Genomic DNA, 13,481 nt, shown 5'->3' with positions numbered 1-13,481 from the left:
GGGTATTTGTCCGAAAATCCATACCGGCAATCTTCGGAATCGTGCGGAAAAGCTGCCGCGTGGCCCGGGTTAACCAATTGGGGAGGCCGGTGCCATCTACCGAATACTTCAACAACTCGTGAAAACGGCCTCCCTATATATCTGCAGGAACCCCGCCAATGCCCCCGTACAGAAATTGCATGTGTCAAAGGGGCGGCCGAATCTGACCCCGGCGGCCGAGCCTCTGGAACTCCGGGTCGGCCTCGGCCGGCAAATCCGACCCCCATCCAGACTTCCGGAGCGGACTTGGTTAACGAATTGCCACCGGGCAAATGGTTAACCGACAGATCTTGGAGGCTCGTTACCCAAGCCATCCCCCGCCGGTGCGAAAAGTTAACAATCAGCGGGCGGGCAATTCGTGAACCGACCGGGACCGGGCAATTCGTTAACCATTCGGAACCGGGCAATTCGTTAACCAACCTTGTCCTGGCAATGAGTGCACCAACCCGGCCGGACAATTCGTTAACCAAGCTGGCTCTGGCAATTCGTTAACCAACCTGGCCGGGACAATTCGTTAACCAACCCGGCCGGACAATTCGTTAACCAAGCTGGCTCTGGCAATTCGTTAACCTACCCGGCCATGGCAATTCGTTAACCAACCTGACCCTGACAATTCGGTAACCAACCCTGTCCTGGCAATGAGTGCACCAGCCCGGCCGGACAATTCGGTAACCAACCAGACCCTGGCAATTCGTTAACCAACCAGGACGGGCAATTCGTCAACCAACCCTGTCCTGGCAATGAGTGCACCAACCCGGCCGGACAATTCGGTAACCAACCAGACCCTGGCAATTCGTTAACCAACCAGGACGGGCAATTCGTCAACCAACCCTGTCCTGGCAATGAGTGCACCAACCCGGCCGGACAATTCGGTAACCAACCAGACCCTGGCAATTCGTTAACCAACCTGACCCGGACAATTCGTTAACCAACCAGGACGGGCAATTCGTTAACCAACCAGGCCCGGACAATACTTTAACCACCCTGGTTTTCCAATTCGTGAACCAACTGGGAACGGACAATTCGGTAACCAACCCTGTCCTGGCAATGAGTGCACCAACCCGGCCGGACAATTCGTTAACCACCCTGTCCTTGCCAATTCGTGAACCAACTGGGAACGGACAATTCGTTAACCAACCCGGCCGGACAATTCGTTAACCAAGCTGGCTCTGGCAATTCGTTAACCTACCCGGCCATGGCAATTCGTTAACCAACCTGACCCTGACAATTCGTTAACCAGCCAGGACGGGCAATTCGTTAACCAACCTGGCCCGGACAATTCGTTAACCAGCCAGGACGGGCAATTCGTTAACCAACCTGGCCCGGACAATTCCTTAACCACCCTGGCCTTGCCAATTCGTGAACCAACTGGGAACGGACAATTCATTAAACAACCCTGTCCTGGCAATGAGTGCACCAACCCAGCCGGACAATTCGTTAACCAGTCTGACCCGGACAATTCGCTAACCAACCCTGCTCGGGCAAATCGTTAACCAAGCCCAACCCCGACAATTCGTTCACCAACCTTGCACGGTCAAGTCGTTAACCAAGCCCAAACCCGACAATTCGTTAACCAACCCATACGTGGCAATTCGCTAAACAACCCGGCTCGGGCAAATGGTTAACCAAGCCGGCCGGGCAAATCGGTAACCGGCCCGGCAGTCCCGACAATTCGACAATCAACCAGCTGAGGACAAACCCTTCGCCCTCAATAACAACTAGTTCTTGACCCGCCGTCAAAATGTCCCGGCCGATGTTCATCAGAAACTCCTTGCTGGCCCATGGGCCCCCCCTCCTTACCTTAAGAGAGTCATAGTTACTCCCGCCGTTTACCCGCGCCGCACTGAATTTCGTCAAGTTGGGTCTGGCAACCTGCTAACCCGGCCGGCCGGGCCTGACAACGCTCTAGAAACCCGGAACAGGCAGTTTCGTGAACCAACCGCGCACGCTCCTGACAATGCGTTCACCCACCCTGCTCGGGCAAATCGTTAACCAAGCCCAACCCTGACAATGCGTTAATCAACCCGGCCATGGCAATTCATTAACCAACCCGGCTCGGGCAAATGGTGAACCAAGCCCAACCCTGACAATTCGGTAACCAACCCGGCTCGGGCAAATGGTTAACCAAGCCGGCCGGGCAAATCGTTAACCGGCCCGGCAGTCCCGACAATTCGACAATCAACCCGCTGAGGACAAACCCTTCGCCCTCAATAACAACTAGTTCTTGCCCCGCCGTCAAAATGTCCCGGCCGATGTTCATCAGACACTCCTTGCTGGCCCATGGGCCCCCCTCCATACCTTAAGAGAGTCATAGTTACTCCCGCCGTTTACCCGCGCCGCACTGAATTTCGTCAAGTTGGGTCTGGCAAGCCGCTAACCCGGCCGGCCGGGCCTGACAACGCTCTAGAAACCCGGAACAGGCAGTTTCGTGAACCAACCGCGCACGCTCCTGACAATGCGTTAGCCAACCCTGCTCGGGCAAATCGTTAATCAAGCCCAACCCTGAAACTGCGTTAACCAACCCGGCCATGGCAATTCATTAACCAACCCGGCTCGGACAAATGGTTAACCAAGCCCAACCCTGACAATTCGGTAACCAACCCGGCTCGGGCAAATGGTTAACCAAGCCGGCCGGGCAAATCGCTAACCGGCCCGGCAGTCCCGACAATTCGACAATCAACCAGCTGAGGACAAACCCTTCGCCCTCAATAACAACTAGTTCTTGCCCCGCCGTCAAAATGTCCCGGCCGATGTTCATCAGAAACTCCTTGCTGGCCCATGGGCCCCCCTCCATCCTTAAGAGAGTCATAGTTACTCCGGCCGTTTACCCGCGCCGCACTGAATTTCGTCAAGTTGGGTCTGGCAAGCCGCTAACCCGGCCGGCCGGGCCTGACAACGCTCTAGAAACCCGGAACAGGCAGTTTCGTGAACCAACCGCGCACGCTCCTGACAATGCGTTAGCCAACCCTGCTCGGGCAAATCGTTAATCAAGCCCAACCCTGAAACTGCGTTAACCAACCCGGCCATGGCAATTCATTAACCAACCCGGCCCGGGCAAATGGTTAACCAAGCCCAACCCTGACAATTCGGTAACCAACCCGGCTCGGGCAAATGGTTAACCAAGCCGGCCGGGCAAATCGCTAACCGGCCCGGCAGTCCCGACAATTCGACAATCAACCCGCTGAGGACAAACCCTTCGCCCTCAATAACAACTAGTTCTTGCCCCGCCGTCAAAATGTCCCGGCCGATGTTCATCAGAAACTCCTTGCTGGCCCATGGGCCCCCCTCCATACCTTAAGAGAGTCATAGTTACTCCGGCCGTTTACCCGCGCCGCACTGAATTTCGTCAAGTTGGGTCTGGCAAGCCGCTAACCCGGCCGGCCGGGCCTGACAACGCTCTAGAAACCCGGAACAGGCAGTTTCGTGAACCAACCGCGCACGCTCCTGACAATGCGTTAGCCAACCCTGCTCGGGCAAATCGTTAATCAAGCCCAACCCTGAAACTGCGTTAACCAACCCGGCCATGGCAATTCATTAACCAACCCGGCCCGGGCAAATGGTTAACCAAGCCCAACCCTGACAATTCGGTAACCAACCCGGCTCGGGCAAATGGTTAACCAAGCCGGCCGGGCAAATCGCTAACCGGCCCGGCAGTCCCGACAATTCGACAATCAACCCGCTGAGGACAAACCCTTCGCCCTCAATAACAACTAGTTCTTGCCCCGCCGTCAAAATGTCCCGGCCGATGTTCATCAGAAACTCCTTGCTGGCCCATGGGCCCCCCCTCCTTACCTTAAGAGAGTCATAGTTACTCCCGCCGTTTACCCGCGCCGCACTGAATTTCGTCAAGTTGGGTCTGGCAAGCCGCTAACCCGGCCGGCCGGGCCTGACAACGCTCTAGAAACCCGGAACAGGCAGTTTCGTGAACCAACCGCGCACGCTCCTGACAATGCGTTAGCCAACCCTGCTCGGGCAAATCGTTAATCAAGCCCAACCCTGAAACTGCGTTAACCAACCCGGCCATGGCAATTCATTAACCAACCCGGCCCGGGCAAATGGTTAACCAAGCCCAACCCTGACAATTCGTTAACCAACCCGGCTCGGGCAAATGGTTAACCAAGCCGGCCGGGCAAATCGGTAACCGGCCCGGCAGTCCCGACAATTCGACAATCAACCAGCTGAGGACAAACCCTTCGCCCTCAATAACAACTAGTTCTTGACCCGCCGTCAAAATGTCCCGGCCGATGTTCATCAGAAACTCCTTGCTGGCCCATGGGCCCCCCCTCCTTACCTTAAGAGAGTCATAGTTACTCCCGCCGTTTACCCGCGCCGCACTGAATTTCGTCAAGTTGGGTCTGGCAACCTGCTAACCCGGCCGGCCGGGCCTGACAACGCTCTAGAAACCCGGAACAGGCAGTTTCGTGAACCAACCGCGCACGCTCCTGACAATGCGTTCACCCACCCTGCTCGGGCAAATCGTTAACCAAGCCCAACCCTGACAATGCGTTAATCAACCCGGCCATGGCAATTCATTAACCAACCCGGCTCGGGCAAATGGTGAACCAAGCCCAACCCTGACAATTCGGTAACCAACCCGGCTCGGGCAAATGGTTAACCAAGCCGGCCGGGCAAATCGTTAACCGGCCCGGCAGTCCCGACAATTCGACAATCAACCCGCTGAGGACAAACCCTTCGCCCTCAATAACAACTAGTTCTTGCCCCGCCGTCAAAATGTCCCGGCCGATGTTCATCAGAAACTCCTTGCTGGCCCATGGGCCCCCCTCCATACCTTAAGAGAGTCATAGTTACTCCCGCCGTTTACCCGCGCCGCACTGAATTTCGTCAAGTTGGGTCTGGCAAGCCGCTAACCCGGCCGGCCGGGCCTGACAACGCTCTAGAAACCCGGAACAGGCAGTTTCGTGAACCAACCGCGCACGCTCCTGACAATGCGTTAGCCAACCCTGCTCGGGCAAATCGTTAATCAAGCCCAACCCTGAAACTGCGTTAACCAACCCGGCCATGGCAATTCATTAACCAACCCGGCCCGGGCAAATGGTTAACCAAGCCCAACCCTGACAATTCGTTAACCAACCCGGCCCGGGCAAATGGTTAACCAAGCCGGCCGGGCAAATCGGTAACCGGCCCGGCAGCCCCGACTATTCGACAATCAACCAGCTGAGGACAAACCCTTCACCCTCAATAACAACTACGTCTTGCCCCGCCGTCAAAATGTCCCGGCCGATGTTCATCAGAAACTCCTTGCTGGCCCATGGGCCCCCCCTCCTTACCCTTAAGAGAGTCATAGTTACTCCCGCCGTTTACCCGCGCCGCACTGAATTTCGTCAAGTTGGGTCTGGCAAGCCGCTAACCCGGCCGGCCGGGCCTGACAACGCTCTAGAAACCCGGAACAGGCAGTTTCGTGAACCAACCGCGCACGCTCCTGACAATGCGTTAGCCAACCCTGCTCGGGCAAATCGTTAATCAAGCCCAACCCTGAAACTGCGTTAACCAACCCGGCCATGGCAATTCATTAACCAACCCGGCCCGGGCAAATGGTTAACCAAGCCCAACCCTGACAATTCGTTAACCAACCCGGCTCGGGCAAATGGTTAACCAAGCCGGCCGGGCAAATCGGTAACCGGCCCGGCAGTCCCGACAATTCGACAATCAACCAGCTGAGGACAAACCCTTCGCCCTCAATAACAACTAGTTCTTGCCCCGCCGTCAAAATGTCCCGGCCGATGTTCATCAGAAACTCCTTGCTGGCCCATGGGCCCCCCCTCCTTACCTTAAGAGAGTCATAGTTACTCCGGCCGTTTACCCGCGCCGCACTGAATTTCGTCAAGTTGGGTCTGGCAAGCCGCTAACCCGGCCGGCCGGGCCTGACAACGCTCTAGAAACCCGGAACAGGCAGTTTCGTGAACCAACCGCGCACGCTCCTGACAATGCGTTAGCCAACCCTGCTCGGGCAAATCGTTAATCAAGCCCAACCCTGAAACTGCGTTAACCAACCCGGCCATGGCAATTCATTAACCAACCCGGCCCGGGCAAATGGTTAACCAAGCCCAACCCTGACAATTCGGTAACCAACCCGGCTCGGGCAAATGGTTAACCAAGCCGGCCGGGCAAATCGCTAACCGGCCCGGCAGTCCCGACAATTCGACAATCAACCCGCTGAGGACAAACCCTTCGCCCTCAATAACAACTAGTTCTTGCCCCGCCGTCAAAATGTCCCGGCCGATGTTCATCAGAAACTCCTTGCTGGCCCATGGGCCCCCCTCCATACCTTAAGAGAGTCATAGTTACTCCGGCCGTTTACCCGCGCCGCACTGAATTTCGTCAAGTTGGGTCTGGCAAGCCGCTAACCCGGCCGGCCGGGCCTGACAACGCTCTAGAAACCCGGAACAGGCAGTTTCGTGAACCAACCGCGCACGCTCCTGACAATGCGTTAGCCAACCCTGCTCGGGCAAATCGTTAATCAAGCCCAACCCTGAAACTGCGTTAACCAACCCGGCCATGGCAATTCATTAACCAACCCGGCCCGGGCAAATGGTTAACCAAGCCCAACCCTGACAATTCGGTAACCAACCCGGCTCGGGCAAATGGTTAACCAAGCCGGCCGGGCAAATCGCTAACCGGCCCGGCAGTCCCGACAATTCGACAATCAACCCGCTGAGGACAAACCCTTCGCCCTCAATAACAACTAGTTCTTGCCCCGCCGTCAAAATGTCCCGGCCGATGTTCATCAGAAACTCCTTGCTGGCCCATGGGCCCCCCTCCATACCTTAAGAGAGTCATAGTTACTCCCGCCGTTTACCCGCGCCGCACTGAATTTCGTCAAGTTGGGTCTGGCAAGCCGCTAACCCGGCCGGCCGGGCCTGACAACGCTCTAGAAACCCGGAACAGGCAGTTTCGTGAACCAACCGCGCACGCTCCTGACAATGCGTTAGCCAACCCTGCTCGGGCAAATCGTTAATCAAGCCCAACCCTGAAACTGCGTTAACCAACCCGGCCATGGCAATTCATTAACCAACCCGGCTCGGACAAATGGTTAACCAAGCCCAACCCTGACAATTCGGTAACCAACCCGGCTCGGGCAAATGGTTAACCAAGCCGGCCGGGCAAATCGCTAACCGGCCCGGCAGTCCCGACAATTCGACAATCAACCAGCTGAGGACAAACCCTTCGCCCTCAATAACAACTAGTTCTTGCCCCGCCGTCAAAATGTCCCGGCCGATGTTCATCAGAAACTCCTTGCTGGCCCATGGGCCCCCCTCCATCCTTAAGAGAGTCATAGTTACTCCGGCCGTTTACCCGCGCCGCACTGAATTTCGTCAAGTTGGGTCTGGCAAGCCGCTAACCCGGCCGGCCGGGCCTGACAACGCTCTAGAAACCCGGAACAGGCAGTTTCGTGAACCAACCGCGCACGCTCCTGACAATGCGTTAGCCAACCCTGCTCGGGCAAATCGTTAATCAAGCCCAACCCTGAAACTGCGTTAACCAACCCGGCCATGGCAATTCATTAACCAACCCGGCCCGGGCAAATGGTTAACCAAGCCCAACCCTGACAATTCGGTAACCAACCCGGCTCGGGCAAATGGTTAACCAAGCCGGCCGGGCAAATCGCTAACCGGCCCGGCAGTCCCGACAATTCGACAATCAACCCGCTGAGGACAAACCCTTCGCCCTCAATAACAACTAGTTCTTGCCCCGCCGTCAAAATGTCCCGGCCGATGTTCATCAGAAACTCCTTGCTGGCCCATGGGCCCCCCTCCATACCTTAAGAGAGTCATAGTTACTCCGGCCGTTTACCCGCGCCGCACTGAATTTCGTCAAGTTGGGTCTGGCAAGCCGCTAACCCGGCCGGCCGGGCCTGACAACGCTCTAGAAACCCGGAACAGGCAGTTTCGTGAACCAACCGCGCACGCTCCTGACAATGCGTTAGCCAACCCTGCTCGGGCAAATCGTTAATCAAGCCCAACCCTGAAACTGCGTTAACCAACCCGGCCATGGCAATTCATTAACCAACCCGGCCCGGGCAAATGGTTAACCAAGCCCAACCCTGACAATTCGGTAACCAACCCGGCTCGGGCAAATGGTTAACCAAGCCGGCCGGGCAAATCGCTAACCGGCCCGGCAGTCCCGACAATTCGACAATCAACCAGCTGAGGACAAACCCTTCGCCCTCAATAACAACTAGTTCTTGCCCCGCCGTCAAAATGTCCCGGCCGATGTTCATCAGAAACTCCTTGCTGGCCCATGGGCCCCCCTCCATACCTTAAGAGAGTCATAGTTACTCCCGCCGTTTACCCGCGCCGCACTGAATTTCGTCAAGTTGGGTCTGGCAAGCCGCTAACCCGGCCGGCCGGGCCTGACAACGCTCTAGAAACCCGGAACAGGCAGTTTCGTGAACCAACCGCGCACGCTCCTGACAATGCGTTAGCCAACCCTGCTCGGGCAAATCGTTAATCAAGCCCAACCCTGAAACTGCGTTAACCAACCCGGCCATGGCAATTCATTAACCAACCCGGCTCGGACAAATGGTTAACCAAGCCCAACCCTGACAATTCGGTAACCAACCCGGCTCGGGCAAATGGTTAACCAAGCCGGCCGGGCAAATCGCTAACCGGCCCGGCAGTCCCGACAATTCGACAATCAACCCGCTGAGGACAAACCCTTCGCCCTCAATAACAACTAGTTCTTGCCCCGCCGTCAAAATGTCCCGGCCGATGTTCATCAGAAACTCCTTGCTGGCCCATGGGCCCCCCTCCATACCTTAAGAGAGTCATAGTTACTCCCGCCGTTTACCCGCGCCGCACTGAATTTCGTCAAGTTGGGTCTGGCAAGCCGCTAACCCGGCCGGCCGGGCCTGACAACGCTCTAGAAACCCGGAACAGGCAGTTTCGTGAACCAACCGCGCACGCTCCTGACAATGCGTTAGCCAACCCTGCTCGGGCAAATCGTTAATCAAGCCCAACCCTGAAACTGCGTTAACCAACCCGGCCATGGCAATTCATTAACCAACCCGGCTCGGACAAATGGTTAACCAAGCCCAACCCTGACAATTCGTTAACCAACCCGGCCCGGGCAAATGGTTAACCAAGCCGGCCGGGCAAATCGGTAACCGGCCCGGCAGCCCCGACTATTCGACAATCAACCAGCTGAGGACAAACCCTTCACCCTCAATAACAACTACGTCTTGCCCCGCCGTCAAAATGTCCCGGCCGATGTTCATCAGAAACTCCTTGCTGGCCCATGGGGCCCCCCTCCTTACCTTAAGAGAGTCATAGTTACTCCCGCCGTTTACCCGCGCCGCACTGAATTTCGTCAAGTTGGGTCTGGCAAGCCGCTAACCCGGCCGGCCGGGCCTGACAACGCTCTAGAAACCCGGAACAGGCAGTTTCGTGAACCAACCGCGCACGCTCCTGACAATGCGTTAGCCAACCCTGCTCGGGCAAATCGTTAATCAAGCCCAACCCTGAAACTGCGTTAACCAACCCGGCCATGGCAATTCATTAACCAACCCGGCTCGGACAAATGGTTAACCAAGCCCAACCCTGACAATTCGGTAACCAACCCGGCTCGGGCAAATGGTTAACCAAGCCGGCCGGGCAAATCGCTAACCGGCCCGGCAGTCCCGACAATTCGACAATCAACCCGCTGAGGACAAACCCTTCGCCCTCAATAACAACTAGTTCTTGCCCCGCCGTCAAAATGTCCCGGCCGATGTTCATCAGAAACTCCTTGCTGGCCCATGGGCCCCCCTCCATACCTTAAGAGAGTCATAGTTACTCCCGCCGTTTACCCGCGCCGCACTGAATTTCGTCAAGTTGGGTCTGGCAAGCCGCTAACCCGGCCGGCCGGGCCTGACAACGCTCTAGAAACCCGGAACAGGCAGTTTCGTGAACCAACCGCGCACGCTCCTGACAATGCGTTAGCCAACCCTGCTCGGGCAAATCGTTAATCAAGCCCAACCCTGAAACTGCGTTAACCAACCCGGCCATGGCAATTCATTAACCAACCCGGCCCGGGCAAATGGTTAACCAAGCCCAACCCTGACAATTCGTTAACCAACCCGGCTCGGGCAAATGGTTAACCAAGCCGGCCGGGCAAATCGGTAACCGGCCCGGCAGTCCCGACAATTCGACAATCAACCAGCTGAGGACAAACCCTTCGCCCTCAATAACAACTAGTTCTTGCCCCGCCGTCAAAATGTCCCGGCCGATGTTCATCAGAAACTCCTTGCTGGCCCATGGGCCCCCCTCCATCCTTAAGAGAGTCATAGTTACTCCGGCCGTTTACCCGCGCCGCACTGAATTTCGTCAAGTTGGGTCTGGCAAGCCGCTAACCCGGCCGGCCGGGCCTGACAACGCTCTAGAAACCCGGAACAGGCAGTTTCGTGAACCAACCGCGCACGCTCCTGACAATGCGTTAGCCAACCCTGCTCGGGCAAATCGTTAATCAAGCCCAACCCTGAAACTGCGTTAACCAACCCGGCCATGGCAATTCATTAACCAACCCGGCCCGGGCAAATGGTTAACCAAGCCCAACCCTGACAATTCGGTAACCAACCCGGCTCGGGCAAATGGTTAACCAAGCCGGCCGGGCAAATCGCTAACCGGCCCGGCAGTCCCGACAATTCGACAATCAACCCGCTGAGGACAAACCCTTCGCCCTCAATAACAACTAGTTCTTGCCCCGCCGTCAAAATGTCCCGGCCGATGTTCATCAGAAACTCCTTGCTGGCCCATGGGCCCCCCTCCATACCTTAAGAGAGTCATAGTTACTCCGGCCGTTTACCCGCGCCGCACTGAATTTCGTCAAGTTGGGTCTGGCAAGCCGCTAACCCGGCCGGCCGGGCCTGACAACGCTCTAGAAACCCGGAACAGGCAGTTTCGTGAACCAACCGCGCACGCTCCTGACAATGCGTTAGCCAACCCTGCTCGGGCAAATCGTTAATCAAGCCCAACCCTGAAACTGCGTTAACCAACCCGGCCATGGCAATTCATTAACCAACCCGGCCCGGGCAAATGGTTAACCAAGCCCAACCCTGACAATTCGGTAACCAACCCGGCTCGGGCAAATGGTTAACCAAGCCGGCCGGGCAAATCGCTAACCGGCCCGGCAGTCCCGACAATTCGACAATCAACCCGCTGAGGACAAACCCTTCGCCCTCAATAACAACTAGTTCTTGCCCCGCCGTCAAAATGTCCCGGCCGATGTTCATCAGAAACTCCTTGCTGGCCCATGGGCCCCCCTCCATACCTTAAGAGAGTCATAGTTACTCCCGCCGTTTACCCGCGCCGCACTGAATTTCGTCAAGTTGGGTCTGGCAAGCCGCTAACCCGGCCGGCCGGGCCTGACAACGCTCTAGAAACCCGGAACAGGCAGTTTCGTGAACCAACCGCGCACGCTCCTGACAATGCGTTAGCCAACCCTGCTCGGGCAAATCGTTAATCAAGCCCAACCCTGAAACTGCGTTAACCAACCCGGCCATGGCAATTCATTAACCAACCCGGCCCGGGCAAATGGTTAACCAAGCCCAACCCTGACAATTCGTTAACCAACCCGGCCCGGGCAAATGGTTAACCAAGCCGGCCGGGCAAATCGGTAACCGGCCCGGCAGCCCCGACTATTCGACAATCAACCAGCTGAGGACAAACCCTTCACCCTCAATAACAACTACGTCTTGCCCCGCCGTCAAAATGTCCCGGCCGATGTTCATCAGAAACTCCTTGCTGGCCCATGGGCCCCCCCTCCTTACCTTAAGAGAGTCATAGTTACTCCCGCCGTTTACCCGCGCCGCACTGAATTTCGTCAAGTTGGGTCTGGCAAGCCGCTAACCCGGCCGGCCGGGCCTGACAACGCTCTAGAAACCCGGAACAGGCAGTTTCGTGAACCAACCGCGCACGCTCCTGACAATGCGTTAGCCAACCCTGCTCGGGCAAATCGTTAATCAAGCCCAACCCTGAAACTGCGTTAACCAACCCGGCCATGGCAATTCATTAACCAACCCGGCTCGGACAAATGGTTAACCAAGCCCAACCCTGACAATTCGGTAACCAACCCGGCTCGGGCAAATGGTTAACCAAGCCGGCCGGGCAAATCGCTAACCGGCCCGGCAGTCCCGACAATTCGACAATCAACCCGCTGAGGACAAACCCTTCGCCCTCAATAACAACTAGTTCTTGCCCCGCCGTCAAAATGTCCCGGCCGATGTTCATCAGAAACTCCTTGCTGGCCCATGGGCCCCCCCTCCTTACCTTAAGAGAGTCATAGTTACTCCCGCCGTTTACCCGCGCCGCACTGAATTTCGTCAAGTTGGGTCTGGCAAGCCGCTAACCCGGCCGGCCGGGCCTGACAACGCTCTAGAAACCCGGAACAGGCAGTTTCGTGAACCAACCGCGCACGCTCCTGACAATGCGTTAGCCAACCCTGCTCGGGCAAATCGTTAATCAAGCCCAACCCTGAAACTGCGTTAACCAACCCGGCCATGGCAATTCATTAACCAACCCGGCCCGGGCAAATGGTTAACCAAGCCCAACCCTGACAATTCGTTAACCAACCCGGCTCGGGCAAATGGTTAACCAAGCCGGCCGGGCAAATCGGTAACCGGCCCGGCAGTCCCGACAATTCGACAATCAACCAGCTGAGGACAAACCCTTCGCCCTCAATAACAACTAGTTCTTGACCCGCCGTCAAAATGTCCCGGCCGATGTTCATCAGAAACTCCTTGCTGGCCCATGGGCCCCCCCTCCTTACCTTAAGAGAGTCATAGTTACTCCCGCCGTTTACCCGCGCCGCACTGAATTTCGTCAAGTTGGGTCTGGCAACCTGCTAACCCGGCCGGCCGGGCCTGACAACGCTCTAGAAACCCGGAACAGGCAGTTTCGTGAACCAACCGCGCACGCTCCTGACAATGCGTTCACCCACCCTGCTCGGGCAAATCGTTAACCAAGCCCAACCCTGACAATGCGTTAATCAACCCGGCCATGGCAATTCATTAACCAACCCGGCTCGGGCAAATGGTGAACCAAGCCCAACCCTGACAATTCGGTAACCAACCCGGCTCGGGCAAATGGTTAACCAAGCCGGCCGGGCAAATCGCTAACCGGCCCGGCAGTCCCGACAATTCGACAATCAACCCGCTGAGGACAAACCCTTCGCCCTCAATAACAACTAGTTCTTGCCCCGCCGTCAAAATGTCCCGGCCGATGTTCATCAGAAACTCCTTGCTGGCCCATGGGCCCCCCCTCCTTACCTTAAGAGAGTCATAGTTACTCCCGCCGTTTACCCGCGCCGCACTGAATTTCGTCAAGTTGGGTCTGGCAAGCCGATAACCCGGCCGGCCGGGCCTGACAACGCTCTAGAAACCCGGAACAGGCAGTTTCGTGAACCAACCGCGCACGCTCCTGACAATGTGTTCACCCACCCTGCTCGGG

This window comes from Mobula birostris, unplaced genomic scaffold, assembly GCF_030028105.1.
Source record: "Mobula birostris isolate sMobBir1 unplaced genomic scaffold, sMobBir1.hap1 scaffold_1491, whole genome shotgun sequence".
Taxonomy (NCBI): Eukaryota; Metazoa; Chordata; class Chondrichthyes; order Myliobatiformes; family Myliobatidae; genus Mobula; species Mobula birostris.
This window is presented reverse-complemented; position numbering follows the sequence as displayed.